Source organism: Aegilops tauschii, chromosome 2 (assembly GCF_002575655.3).
Source record: "Aegilops tauschii subsp. strangulata cultivar AL8/78 chromosome 2, Aet v6.0, whole genome shotgun sequence".
Lineage (NCBI taxonomy): Eukaryota > Viridiplantae > Streptophyta > Magnoliopsida > Poales > Poaceae > Aegilops > Aegilops tauschii.
The window spans coordinates 297,743,309-297,755,751 of record NC_053036.3 but is presented as its reverse complement, the minus strand read 5'-3'; the positions used below and the strand labels follow the sequence as shown (position 1 = coordinate 297,755,751).

Below are 12,443 nucleotides of genomic sequence, written 5' to 3'. Positions count from 1 at the left end.
CAAGCAATTCACGGATAATTAGTATAAGGAAGAGAAATTTCTAATGCAAATACACTATCATGGAAATCTTTTGTGATTGTGAGCCCCCATCAAAATATTATATGCCAAAATTGTTGACGTTGGACAAGGAAGACAACGTAATGATTTATGTTTGCTCATATTCACATAGAAGTTATATTGTCATAGATCCTTCAACATGTGGTGCTTGCCCTCCATCTTTGATAGCCAAAAATTCTGCACCAAGTAGAGATACTACTTGTGCATCGAAAAACCCTTAAACCCAAATCTTATTTTCAAGAGTCCACCATACCTACCTAAGGATTGATCAAGTTCCTTCAAGTAAGTTGTCATCGGTGCAATATGGCAATAAAAACTGCTTCTAAAAGTGTTAGATCATTTAGTGTAAGAGAAAATGGAGTGTTGTACAAACTTGTGATAGCAAAGAATAAAAGCGATAGACTGCATAATAAAGGTTGCTATCATAAGGGGCAATATAACGTGACGTTCTTTTGCACTAAGGGGTTGAGCATACAAACAAATAAGCGCATGGCAACCTCTGCTTCCCTCTGAGAAGGGCCTATCTTTTACTTTTCAGTATTTACTTTTATGCAAAGAATCAAAGTTTGTTTCTCTCTATTCCCTTTTATTTTTCTATTTTGGCAAGCATCATGTGGTGAGGAAAGATCTAGGAACATATATCCAGTTGAATATGGGTAGCATGAGTTATTATTGTTGACATCACCCTTGAGGTGAATACGTTGGGAGGCAAAACAATAAGCCCCTATCTTTCTATGTGTCTGGTTGAAACATTTTGCTCATGTGTATGCGGTGAGTGTTAGAAATCATAGAAGACTATATGATGGTTGAGTATGTGGAGCTCTTACTTAAACTCTATTGAATAAGTTGAATTAAAATTGATTGGTGACTGAGAACATAGGTTGTTGAGTTTCAAGAGAATTCATTGTTTAAACCTTAACATGTGAATTGGTTGTTACTATAACATGAGAAATTTTATGAGAAGAATTGTTGTTATGATGCTAGGAAAAGTGATTGAAATTATCATTGATCAAACTTATGCACTTTTCTAGCATTCACACTTCATAAATTATTTCTTTTATCATTTACCTACTCGAGGACGAGTAGAAATTAAGCTTGGGGATGCTGATACGTCTCCAACGTATCTATAATTTATGAAGTATTCATGCTGTTATTTTATCATTCTTGGATATTTTACAATCATTTTATAAAAACTTTATATCATTTTTTGGACTAACCTGTTGACCCAGTGCCCAGTGCCAGTTGTTGTTTTTTGCTTGTTTTATACATTGCAGGAAATCAATATCAAACGGAGTCCAAACACCGCGAAACTTTTTGGAGAATTTTTATGGACCAGAACACCCAGGATGGGCCAGAGCAGCACCTTGGGGGTGCCCTGAGGGGGACAAACCACCAGGGCGTGCCTGGGGGCCCAGGCGCACCCAGGTGGGTTGTGCCCACCTCTGTGGCCTCCCGCACCCCCTCTTTGCCCTATAAAATCCCAAATATTCCAAAACCCTTCCGGGTTAACCTAGATCAGAAGTTCCGCAGTCGCAGGCCTCTGTAGCCACCGAAAACCAATCTAGACCCTGTTCCGGCACCCTCCCGGAGGGGGGATCATCGCCGGTGGCCATCTTCATCATCCCGGCGGCCACCATGATGAGGAGGGAGTAGTCCACCCTCGGGCTAAGGGTTTGTACCGGTAGTTATGTGTTTAATCTCTCTCGTGTTCTTGAGATGTCACAATCTTGATGTATCGCGGGCTTTGTTAATATAGTCAGATCATATGGTGTTTTCCCCTCTCTATCTTGTTGTGATGAATTGAGTTTTCCCTTTGAGATTTTGTTGTTATCGGATTGAATAATTTTATGGATTTGAGAACACTTGATATATGTCTTGCAATTGAATACTCGTGGTGACAATGGGCTATCATATTGGTTCACTTGATATATGTTTTGGCACTCAACTCGCGGATTTCCGAGGTGACATTGGGGTAATCTATGCATAGTCTTCGTTTCTCCGGTAGAAATCTTGGGGCACTCTTTGAAGTTCTTTGTGTTAGATTGAGTATTATGAATATGAATTTGCTTTGGTGTTATTTTAGTACGAACTCTAGGATAGATCGAACGGAAAGAATAGCTTTATGTTATTTTAGTACAACTCTTGAATAGATCGAATGGAAAGAATAGCTTTGAGGTGGTTTCGTACCCTACAAACAATTTATTCTTATGTTCTCCACTAGATGGGAACTTTGGAGTGATTCTTCATCGCACTTTGAGGGGTGGTTATATGATCCAATTATATTAGCATTGTTGAGAGATTGCACTAGCGAAAGTATGGACCCTAGGCCTCATTTCCAAGCATTGCAATACCATTTTTGTGCCCGTTTACTATTTGCTACCTTGCTGTTTCTATTTATTCAGATTATAAAAATATATTTCTACCATCCATATTGCACTTTTATCACCATCTCTTCGCCGAACTAGTGCACCTATACAATTTGCCATTGTATTGGGTGTGTTGGGGCACAAGAGATTTCTTGTATTTGGTTATAGGGTCGTTTGAGAGAGACTATCTTCATCCTATGCCTCCTATGGATTGATAAACCTTAGGTCATCCACTTGAGGGAAAATTGCTACTGTCCTACAAAACTCTGCGCTTGGAGGCCCAACACGTGTCTACAAGAATAAACTTGCGTAGTAGACATCACTTGTGTGACCATGTGTCTTCTATTTGCCTGCATCTTCGCTTGCTAAAAATCTATGATGAAGCAATTGCTAGTGGGTTGAGTGCGCTAGATTATCTTTATGAAGTTTTGCTTGAGATTCATGAATCTGAAAAATTGTGATGAAGTGTTAAAAGAAGGAATTTATAAAGTGATTCATGATAGCTCCTTGGATGAAAAGCATGATTGCAATGATGTTATTCTAAATTCTATTAATGTCAATTGTGCTAATAATATGCAAAACCCCAAGCTTGGGGATGCTAATATTGCTATGTCCACTACTTATTGCAATGATCATGATTGGGGTGATAATGATTCTTATGATCTTGATAGTTTATTTAAGCCTCATGATGAATATATTTGCAATAATATTGAAAGTGGGTTTGGAAGAGTGTTAACTCTAGGTAAAAATAATCCCGCATATTTGGAGAGTGTTCAATCTTGTGAAATTTTTGATAAAAGTGGGTTTGCAGAGGTCAAGACTTTAGTTGATGTTAATCCCACTATCTGGGAAGATTATAAAACTTTTATGAATGTGGATCATGAAGAGAAAAGTTTATAAGATAGCTATATTATTGAATTTGATTATGATACTACATGTAATTATTAAGAGAGAGGAAAATATCATGGTGGAAATTTTTATGTTACTAAATTACCTCCTGTTATGTTGAGATCGCCAATGTTTTATTCTTCTACCTTGCATATGCTAGAAATTTCTTGTCTTGATAATTTGTTTGCTTATAAAATGCCTACGCATAGGAAGTATGTTAGACTTAAATGTGTTTTTCACATGTTACATAATGCTCTCTTCATGTTTCAATTACAATCTTTCGTGAGCATCATTGAAATATTATGCCTAGCTAGACGCATAGAATGATAGCGCTCGTTCGGAGGCAACCCAATGAATAAAATTTATTTTTGTATTTTTCTTTCTGTTCTTGAGTGTTTGCACAATTGTGCCTCTGTTTAGATCTCTTTTTGTGGTTTAAATTAGTGTTTGTGCCAAGCAAAGCCTTTGGGATCATGTTGGGTGATAGTTGCTTTGATCTTGTTGAAAAATAGAAACTTTTGCATCCAGAAAAATAATTTTTTAAAATCACAGATGCGACGAAAAATTCTGAAATTTTTACACAAGATTGATATAAAAATTGCTCATGTTGTGCTAATGTTTCAGAATTTTTAGAGTTACAGAAGTATTCGAAATATTCAGATGGCTAAGACTGTTCTGTTTTTGACAGATTATGTTTTCTTTGCGTTGTGTGCTTGTTTTGATGATTCTATGGTTTCCTTTGAAGAGTTTTTGCCATAGAAAAGTTGGAATACAGTAGATATAGTGCAAAAATAAAATATGAATGGGTTTGCAACAGTACTTAAAGTAGTGATTTGCTTTCTTATACTAACGGATCTCACGGAGTTTTGTTGAGTTTTGTGTGATTGAAGTTTTCAAGTTTTGGGTGAGATCGCGATGGATGAAGGAATAAGGATTAGCAAAAGGCTAAGCTTGGGGATGCCCGAGGCACCCCAAGATAATATTCAAGAAGTATCAAGCAACTAAGCTTGCGGATGCCCTCGAGTGGCATCCCCTCTTTCTTCTAACAACCATCGATATTTTACTTGAAACTATATTTTTATTCGGCACATGTCATGAGTTTTCACTACTGCAGGTTGCTGCTAACGCGACACTACGATCAGAAACCCTTCGACGACACTGTGTGCGATGCATTAATCGCAAACGGTGGTGTAAAAAACCCATCAAAAAGGTGCAAAACGTTTGCGATGGAGGATGCATCAAACACGGTTCAGATTTTAGTTTGCGATGTGGCAGAACAAAAGAAACCGGCAGCCAGATGAAGGCGTGTGCGATATACGGCTTACGATTAACTCGGATGAACTGTTTGTGATTGTGCAACACAAAAGAAACGGTCAGCCAGATCAAGGTGTGTGCGATATACGGCATGCGGTTCACCCGGATGAATTGTTTGCGTTGAGACAAGAGAACAGAAACGGTTCAATATATCAAGATGTGTGTGATACGTGGCAAACAGTTCTATAATAAGAAATGTGTGCGAAGACCTATAATAACACAGACGATTGCTTCTAATAAGACGTATGTGATATGCTCTGTCTACACAACATCTATTGGCCATAATGATGCGAAGAGGCATCCTATATCAGCAAGGACTAGTTGTTCCACCAGTAGCTCATCTAAGAGAACTCTCAAGTTAAGTGTGCTCAGGCTGGAGCAGCCATCAGATGGGTGACTGGATGGGAAGTTGTCTTGATGTTAAATTAACTGATGGGATGGGTCATCCCGGTCAAATTAAATTACCTTTGACCTGGATGATCCATCCCATGAGTCAATTTAACCTCGAGGTCCTTGTTTTTTATTTTTTTATTTTTTAACACATGTTAAAGAAGGTCTACCGCATTACTTTTTGACAATGTGTGATACGTGGCATACAGTTGATCCATCCGACCTGTTTGTGATGGAATAAGTCGTGTGTGTTGTGGGCAAACGCTTGCTAGTATTCAACCGTTTGCGATTGATGAATTCATCACCGACGGGTTCCCTAGTGTGGTCCGTGTTCATCTGATCATCATCTACTTCTTGTGCTAGCTCAATATTCCTTCTACGCTAAGTTTCCATTAATTGATGGCATTTTATGAACACGCCACCATTGTGACGCCCCCGATTCGACCGTACACTAATCATACACGCAAACGTGTACGATCAAGATCAGGGATTCACGGGAAGATATCACAACACAACTCTAGACACAAATCAAAATAATACAAGCTTTATATTACAAGCCAGGGGCCTCGAGGGCTCGAATACAAGCTCGATACACAAGAGTCAGCAGAAGCAACAATATCTCAGTACAGACATAAGTTAAACAAGTTTTGCCTTAAGAAGGCTAGCACAAACATCAACGATCGAAGAGGCAAGGCCTCCTGCCTGGGACCTCCTAACTACTCCTGGTCGTCGGCAGGCTCCACGTAGTAGTAGGCACCCTCGGGGTAGTAGTCATAGTCGACGGGGGTGGCATCTGACTCCTGGGGGCCACCATCTGGTTGCATCAACCGGAAAGAAGAAGGAAGGGGAAAGGGGTAGCAAAGCAACCGTGAGTACTCATCCAAAGTACTCGCAAGCATCAGATCTATACTAAGTATGCATTGGTATCAAATGGAAGGGCTGTATCTGTGGACTGAACTGCAGAATGCCAGAATAGGGGGGAAGTCCTAGCCTATCGAAGACTGGCATCTTCAAGCAGCTCCAAGCGTCTTGCAGCATGTAGAAGAGTAAAGAATAGCAGTTTATAATTAACAAGCATGTTGTAACATTAATGCCCAGAGATCCTTCCTCGACTCCCTGCGAGAAAGCAATCCCGGAGCCACATATCCATCACATATCAAGTATCCATTTCTAGTTGTATAAGATCAGGATACAAGTCTGAACGTCCATTACCGTGGACACGGTATTCGAATATATATCTTCCCTGCAGGGGTGCACCACGTTTTCCAACACGCTCGATCACTCTAGCCGGACACACCTTTCTGGGATCAATGCCCGGCCTCGGAAGATCAACACGTCACAGCCCTACCTAGGCTCAGCAGAGAGGTCCCCGCCGGTCTACATCCTAAGCACTCCGGGGTCTGGGCCCATCGCCCGTTGCACTCCGGGTCGTTGTGCGCAAGGGGATACCAGCACCACCGGTGAAGTGGATGGCACGATCCGGCCCGGCCACAATGCTGAACTGGACATCCGACAAAGCTTCGGCTGATACCACGACATCGAGGCCCATAACTATTCTCGCGTGCTGGTTAGTGCGTAAAGGCCAAAGGCCAATTCAGAACAAATACCCAAACCTGTTAGTGCATTAACAATTAAAGTAGTGACGGCTGTATGGACAAGTCCGGAGCTATCACCCCTCCTGGGTGATACCGCTAAAAGGCCAGCCGCCACTGTCACATTGCATGGGTGCTCTTCGGGCCCGCCCGGCTTTCACAACAGTCTCAAGTAAAGTCAAGGTAACCGTGTGTCCAGACATCAAGGGGAAAACCTGAGGAATCACCCCCGGTGGATTCCACTCAATGTAATCATCAAGGTGAGCGTAAGAGGGACCACCCTCGAGGTTCATACTTGAGGTGTTGCACGATAGAGCCATATCGGGAATGGTGAAAGAGGAACCACCCTCGATGACCACACCGAATAGCTACACTATAGAATTATCATCAGGAGTGCGTTAAGAGGGATCACCCTCGGCACTCGATAGTAGCTCTGCAGAGTCGAGCAACTAAAGGGCGTGATGTGATGTGAGGTGTCAGGCTCTGGTCGTCGATGATGAAGCAGGGGCAACCAGGACATGGTGGGGGTCACTGATGGATCTCTAACCAACCTATACTAAGCAGTTTAGGGTAAGCAGGTAGGTAACAACAGCAGGTACAAAAGTAGGCTATGCAACAGAATAGGAGCAATCAATTACAGTAGCTCTAATGTAAGCATGAGAGAATGGAATGGGCGATATCGGGATGATCAAAGGGGGGCTTGCCTGGAAGCTCCGCTGAAAGGGGAGAAGGGTCGTCGTCGACGTAGTCGATCTCAGGGGCATCGGCATCGGTCTCGGGGTCTACCGGAGAGAAGAGGGGAAGAAATAGTAAATACATAGCAAGCAAGTGCATAACAGGACAACGGGCAGAGCTAGACGTGTTCTAACGCGGTGCTACACGTTACCGGTGAAGGGGATAACATCCGAGAATGCTTTCCCGAAGTTTGGCATTTTCCGACAAACGAAATGGAGGGGGAAAGTTCCATGTCCGCTATGATAGGGGTACGTGACAGATAAACGGAGAGCGTATTTGGATTCGTCTCGTCGTTCTGAGCAACTATCATGTATACAACTTTTTCATCCGAGTTACAAATTATTTTCTATGATTTTTCAAAGATTTAAACAATTTCCTGAATTTATTATTAATTCGAAATAAATAGCTAAAATGCTATATGCACCCAGATCTGTGTACACAGAGGTGTACCAGAGGGTGACATGCGGGTCTAGGGGGTCCCAGTTGACCAGTCAACGATTGACTGGTCAACAGGGGGTGGGGCCCCACTGTCATGCACTATTTAGACTAGCCTAAAAGTTTAGTTAACTAAACTAGGTGATTAGGCTAATTAATCCCGAGTTAAATAAGTTAATTAATTTTTTAATTAATTAATTAGCTAATCTAATTATTATTATTATTTTAAAACATATATTTTTTATCTATATTTTTTTGTTCTTATCCAGGGGCTGGGCCCCGTGTGTCATAGGCACTGGGGCCAACGGGTCGGGCAAACGGGCGCTGGGGCGCGGGCGACGGCGCCCGTCGAGGCGGAGGGGCGAGGCCGGCCGACCGGGGCTATGCCCGGCAGCGGCGAGGCCATGGCGGGGCGGCGCAGGAGCGCGGCGCGGGCGAGCGCCGGGGAGCGGGCCGCGGGCGCCGGTGGGTGGGAGCGGCAGCCGGCGATGGGGACGCAGGAGAGCAGCAGAGGCGTACGGGGGGTCGCGCACGAGCTTGTGCTGGGCGCGGTCGGAGCGAGGACGAGCGGCGAGGGTGGCTGGGCGGGGCAGCACACGCACAAGGCCGCGACGGGCGGGCGTACGGAGTAGATGGGGGGGCGCGAACCAGTGGCTCGCGCGGTCGCGGACTACGGCGGGACACAGAGAGGGGGGAAGGAGGGTAGCTCACATCGGAGCACATGGAAGGCTCGGTGAGCGGCTTAGTAGCAGCAGAGCTGGGGATCGAGGCGACGAGGTTCCGGTGGCCGCGGGCGTTGACGGAGACGACGAGGTGCGCTGCTCCCCGAGACGAAGCAGAGCACCAGCTCGATGGAGACGAGGGCCACGGAGCACGTGGCCAGGACGCGGGGACGAGTCAACGTCGGTGACCGTGGTTATGGCAAGGGCGAGCCCTCGGGGCAGCGTCGGGGCGAGGTGGCGCCGGCATCAGGGAGCCACGGATGGAGCGGATCTAGCGAGGGGAAGGGGAAGGAAGCGAGGAGGAGAAGGGGGAAGTGGAGCGGGGAGGCGAGGGGACCGAGGGGAGGGCGGCCTTATCCCCTCCCCATAGGCGTCGGCGAGACGGTCGGGGGCAACCCCCTCCCCTGTAGCGACTGGGTCGCTGGAACAGGGAGACGACCGGTGGGGTAGGTGGGCCAGCTAGGATGGGCCGAGGCCTAGGGGGGCCAGGGGCTTTTTTCCCATTTTAATCCTTTTCTTATTTTGTTTCTCTGTTTTCTTTTAGTCTTTTATTTTTAGTCTTATAAAATAAAATACTTGCATCTAAATTAGTATTTGAAAATAGGCCGCTGTAAAAAAATAGTATGAAGTTCAAATAAAATAGTTTAATATTTCTATAATAAAAAAACATTTAATAATTCTTTTTATCCACTGTTATATTCACAAAAGGGCATTTAAATACTTTACAAAAGTGTTGTGTCACCACCATAATTAGTTATGGAACACTTCCCACACTTTGAACATTTTATTTTGCGTGTTTGAGATATTTGAATTATAGGCTTTAATTTGAATTTGAGTTTGAACTAAGATTTGGATCGAGCGAGGATTAGCAACAATAATGTGATGACATGGCACAATTAGCAGAGGATTACTGTAGCTTAATTATCCGGGCATCACAACCATTTCCCGCCATTTCCTCACCTGTTTCCCGCCACCCAGCGATATTGCGCATAAACCTAGGCGGCGCGCGACGCATGGAGGCGACAAGCGCAGCCTGTAGCACATTCACCTTTTCCAAGCATGCCAACCCACCAAAGCACCGCCTCTGCCATCAACCTTGTCGACGAGGAAAACGAGCAGGCGCCACGGCCGGTCGAGGCCGAGGCGCTCCCCGGCAATGTGATGGACGACGCCATGATGCGCGTCATCGCCAGGGTTGAGCAGACCTTTGGCACATGGCACTTGAGCACCGCTGATCAAGATAGGCATGTCAGCACCGACAGGCTGCAGCTCACCGCACAACATGATCGATGGCGTGCCGTAGAGCAAGCTAGGCGCGTCCGCATCGATAGGTTGCGGCTCGCCGCACGGCGAGACCGTTGGAGCGCCGCAGAGCGAGAGGCGCGGCGCGCCGCACAGCAAGAGCGGATCCATCAGCACTTGCCTGCTGTCGACACGGTGTCGCAGCTAGGTACACGACCCGTTAGTACCCCCATTCCTCGACAGAAGTGGGCGGAGGCCCTCTGCGCCATACTTGCACCAGAGCCCGGCCGCGCCATACTTGCACCGGACGCCCGCCGTGCCATTTGCATGGGTCACGCCGTTCGCCTTGTCCGTGGCCCGCTCGATGCCAACGCGCTGGTCGGTAGGCTCGACCGCCTCCATGGCCCAGGTATCCACCTGGGCGTAGTAGAGGAACATGGTCGTTGCATCTTCGAGCTGGTGATCTCCGATGAAATAGCCAACTTGGAGCTCGAGATCGCGTTCCAGATGTACCGCAAGCGTGTTGACCGCTTGGACGAACGCCTGCACGAGTTCAGGAAGAGCCAAGAGCTACCGTAGGCAAGGGCTGCTGGTCATGGTCTCATGGACACCTTTTATTTTGTTGAGTCGTTTCGATGTGGATAGCAATGTATTCACAGCAATCATAGTATTGCTCTGTTTATTCTTGTGTTTCAATGTGTGTACTCTGTTTTCCGATCTTATATGTTCTGTTTCAATGTGTGTATATATGCTTTCCATTCTGTATATGTGGATGATAACAGTTAGATTCAAATTAATATCAAAACAGATAGAAAATGGAATTCATAATATATATATATATTAATTATTCATTAGTTCATCACAAAAATATATATATATATAATAAATTCACATATACGTGATGATACTTAACTACTAGGTACAGTGCATAAAATTGAAAACGAACAATACTAAAACTAATAATCCCTCCTAGGGCCAGTATTCCGGTAGCCCCTCACCAGCAGCTCCCTGGTGCGCGGCGTCTTCCCAGTGCGGAGGCAGTACTCCGCCTCCTCCGCCTCGCAGTGCTTGACATACCGATCTGCCTCTTGCTGGCGGATGAGCGCGAACGACCTTGCCATTTTGTTGGGCGCCCACCGGAGCTCCTCGTCAGTGGCATGCTGGAGCTTATCGGCCCACCTCCATGCGGCGATGAGGCGCCCAGCGCCTTTGACCTTCCTTGCAAAGTACCCGTCTTCGTACACCTCCTCCGCACAATGATGCGCCCGCCCCCAAAGCTCCACCGCCTCCTTTTTCCAGGCGGCATCACGGGCTTCACGGGCTGCCTGGTACCTGGCTTCCTCCTCCGCTATCTCCTTCTTGAACGCCACTTGCCTGGCTTTCTTAGTCGGCGACAGCGACTTCCACAGACAAAGATTGTACTGGCCCCAAAACCAATCAAAAGTTGGGGGGTCCGGCGCAACCTTGTCCAGCGGCGCATAGGGGTCCTCATCGCAGCTATTCGAGTGAGCGTCCTCGCGGGGCGGCGACTCCTCGTCGGCAAGTGGGCAGACCGGCGGCGCCATGGCAGGGATTTGAGAGAGAGAGGGCGGGCGAGGGGGGATGTAGATGAGCATGCAGACGGGATGACGTGAGCAAGGTAGTATTTATTGGTGGCCGGAATCTAGATCGGCGGGAACAGTACACACGTCGGTCGACAGAATTTACGAGTACTGTAGTTTGAATTACACATGATTCACGCAGCAAAATCCATGTGTGAACATAATAACTGACGGTTTCCAATACAGAACCGTGTGTGATTAATGATCCCCGCCACTCACCTACCAAACCTCGAGCCGCAAGATAGGGTGCCAATCGTGTGGGGGCCGGTTGTCTTGCCAGATCTTTACATTTTCTTTTTTGAACACCAGATACTTACATCATCTAATGATTTTTTAACTCGCACACAAGTACACAAAAATATGATTTTTCAAACCATTATGGTTAGCCGTTGCATGTAGATGTAGTTCAAATTTTAATTATGGTCAATTAATGGCTAGAAAATTACTTAAATGTCTTTAAAAGGTCAAATGACCCCTGAAATTTTCCGCATTTTCACATCACGGTTGTATTAGTGCATGTTAAACGTAGAAAAACATTTGAAGGCCGTAAGAGGAAGCTATCTCCCGTTTCTCATCAAACATGCATTGTTCCCTCTCAAAACCACGAACCTTCTAGAGAGTTGCTCCGGTTTGTGAGGGGGGTGTGTCCAAACTTTCGTCAAACAGGCCAATTTTTTACCACATCATCTTGGTGGCATGAAATTACATCAAGCAAGGTTTCATGTTTTTCTGATCATTTTTTAAATTTTTGGAAGTAAAATGCCATGGCACTCCATGCATACATATGCATGTGTCCATGTCGTGAGACCAATATGTTTGAAATTCCTTCTAATTTACTGCACATGGAGTTAACTCGCACACAAGTACACAAATATGATTTTTCAAACCGCTATGGTTAGCTGTTGCATGTAGATGTAGTTCAAATTTGAATTACGGTCATTAAATGGCTAGAAAATCACTTAAATGTCTTTAAAAGGTTAAATGACCCCTAGAATTTTCCAAATTTTCACAGTACAGTTGTAGTAGTGCATGTTAAACATAGAAAAAATTGAAGGCCGTAAGAGGAAGCTATCTCCTGTTCGTCATCAAACATGCATTGTT

The 12,443-nt window shown here is 45.2% G+C and overlaps 1 long non-coding RNA gene across 1 annotated transcript; it reads right to left on the bottom strand.

Moving 5' to 3' along the window:
* Positions 1 to 5,539: 5,539 nt before the first annotated feature.
* LOC141042012 (uncharacterized) lies at positions 5,540 to 8,883 on the bottom strand. Its single transcript, XR_012203819.1, has 3 exons — positions 8,489 to 8,883; positions 7,312 to 7,389; positions 5,540 to 5,829 (listed from the first exon to the last, which is right to left on the bottom strand). It is a non-coding gene; the product is annotated as an uncharacterized lncRNA (long non-coding RNA).
* Between the last annotated feature and the right edge of the window lie 3,560 nt (positions 8,884 to 12,443).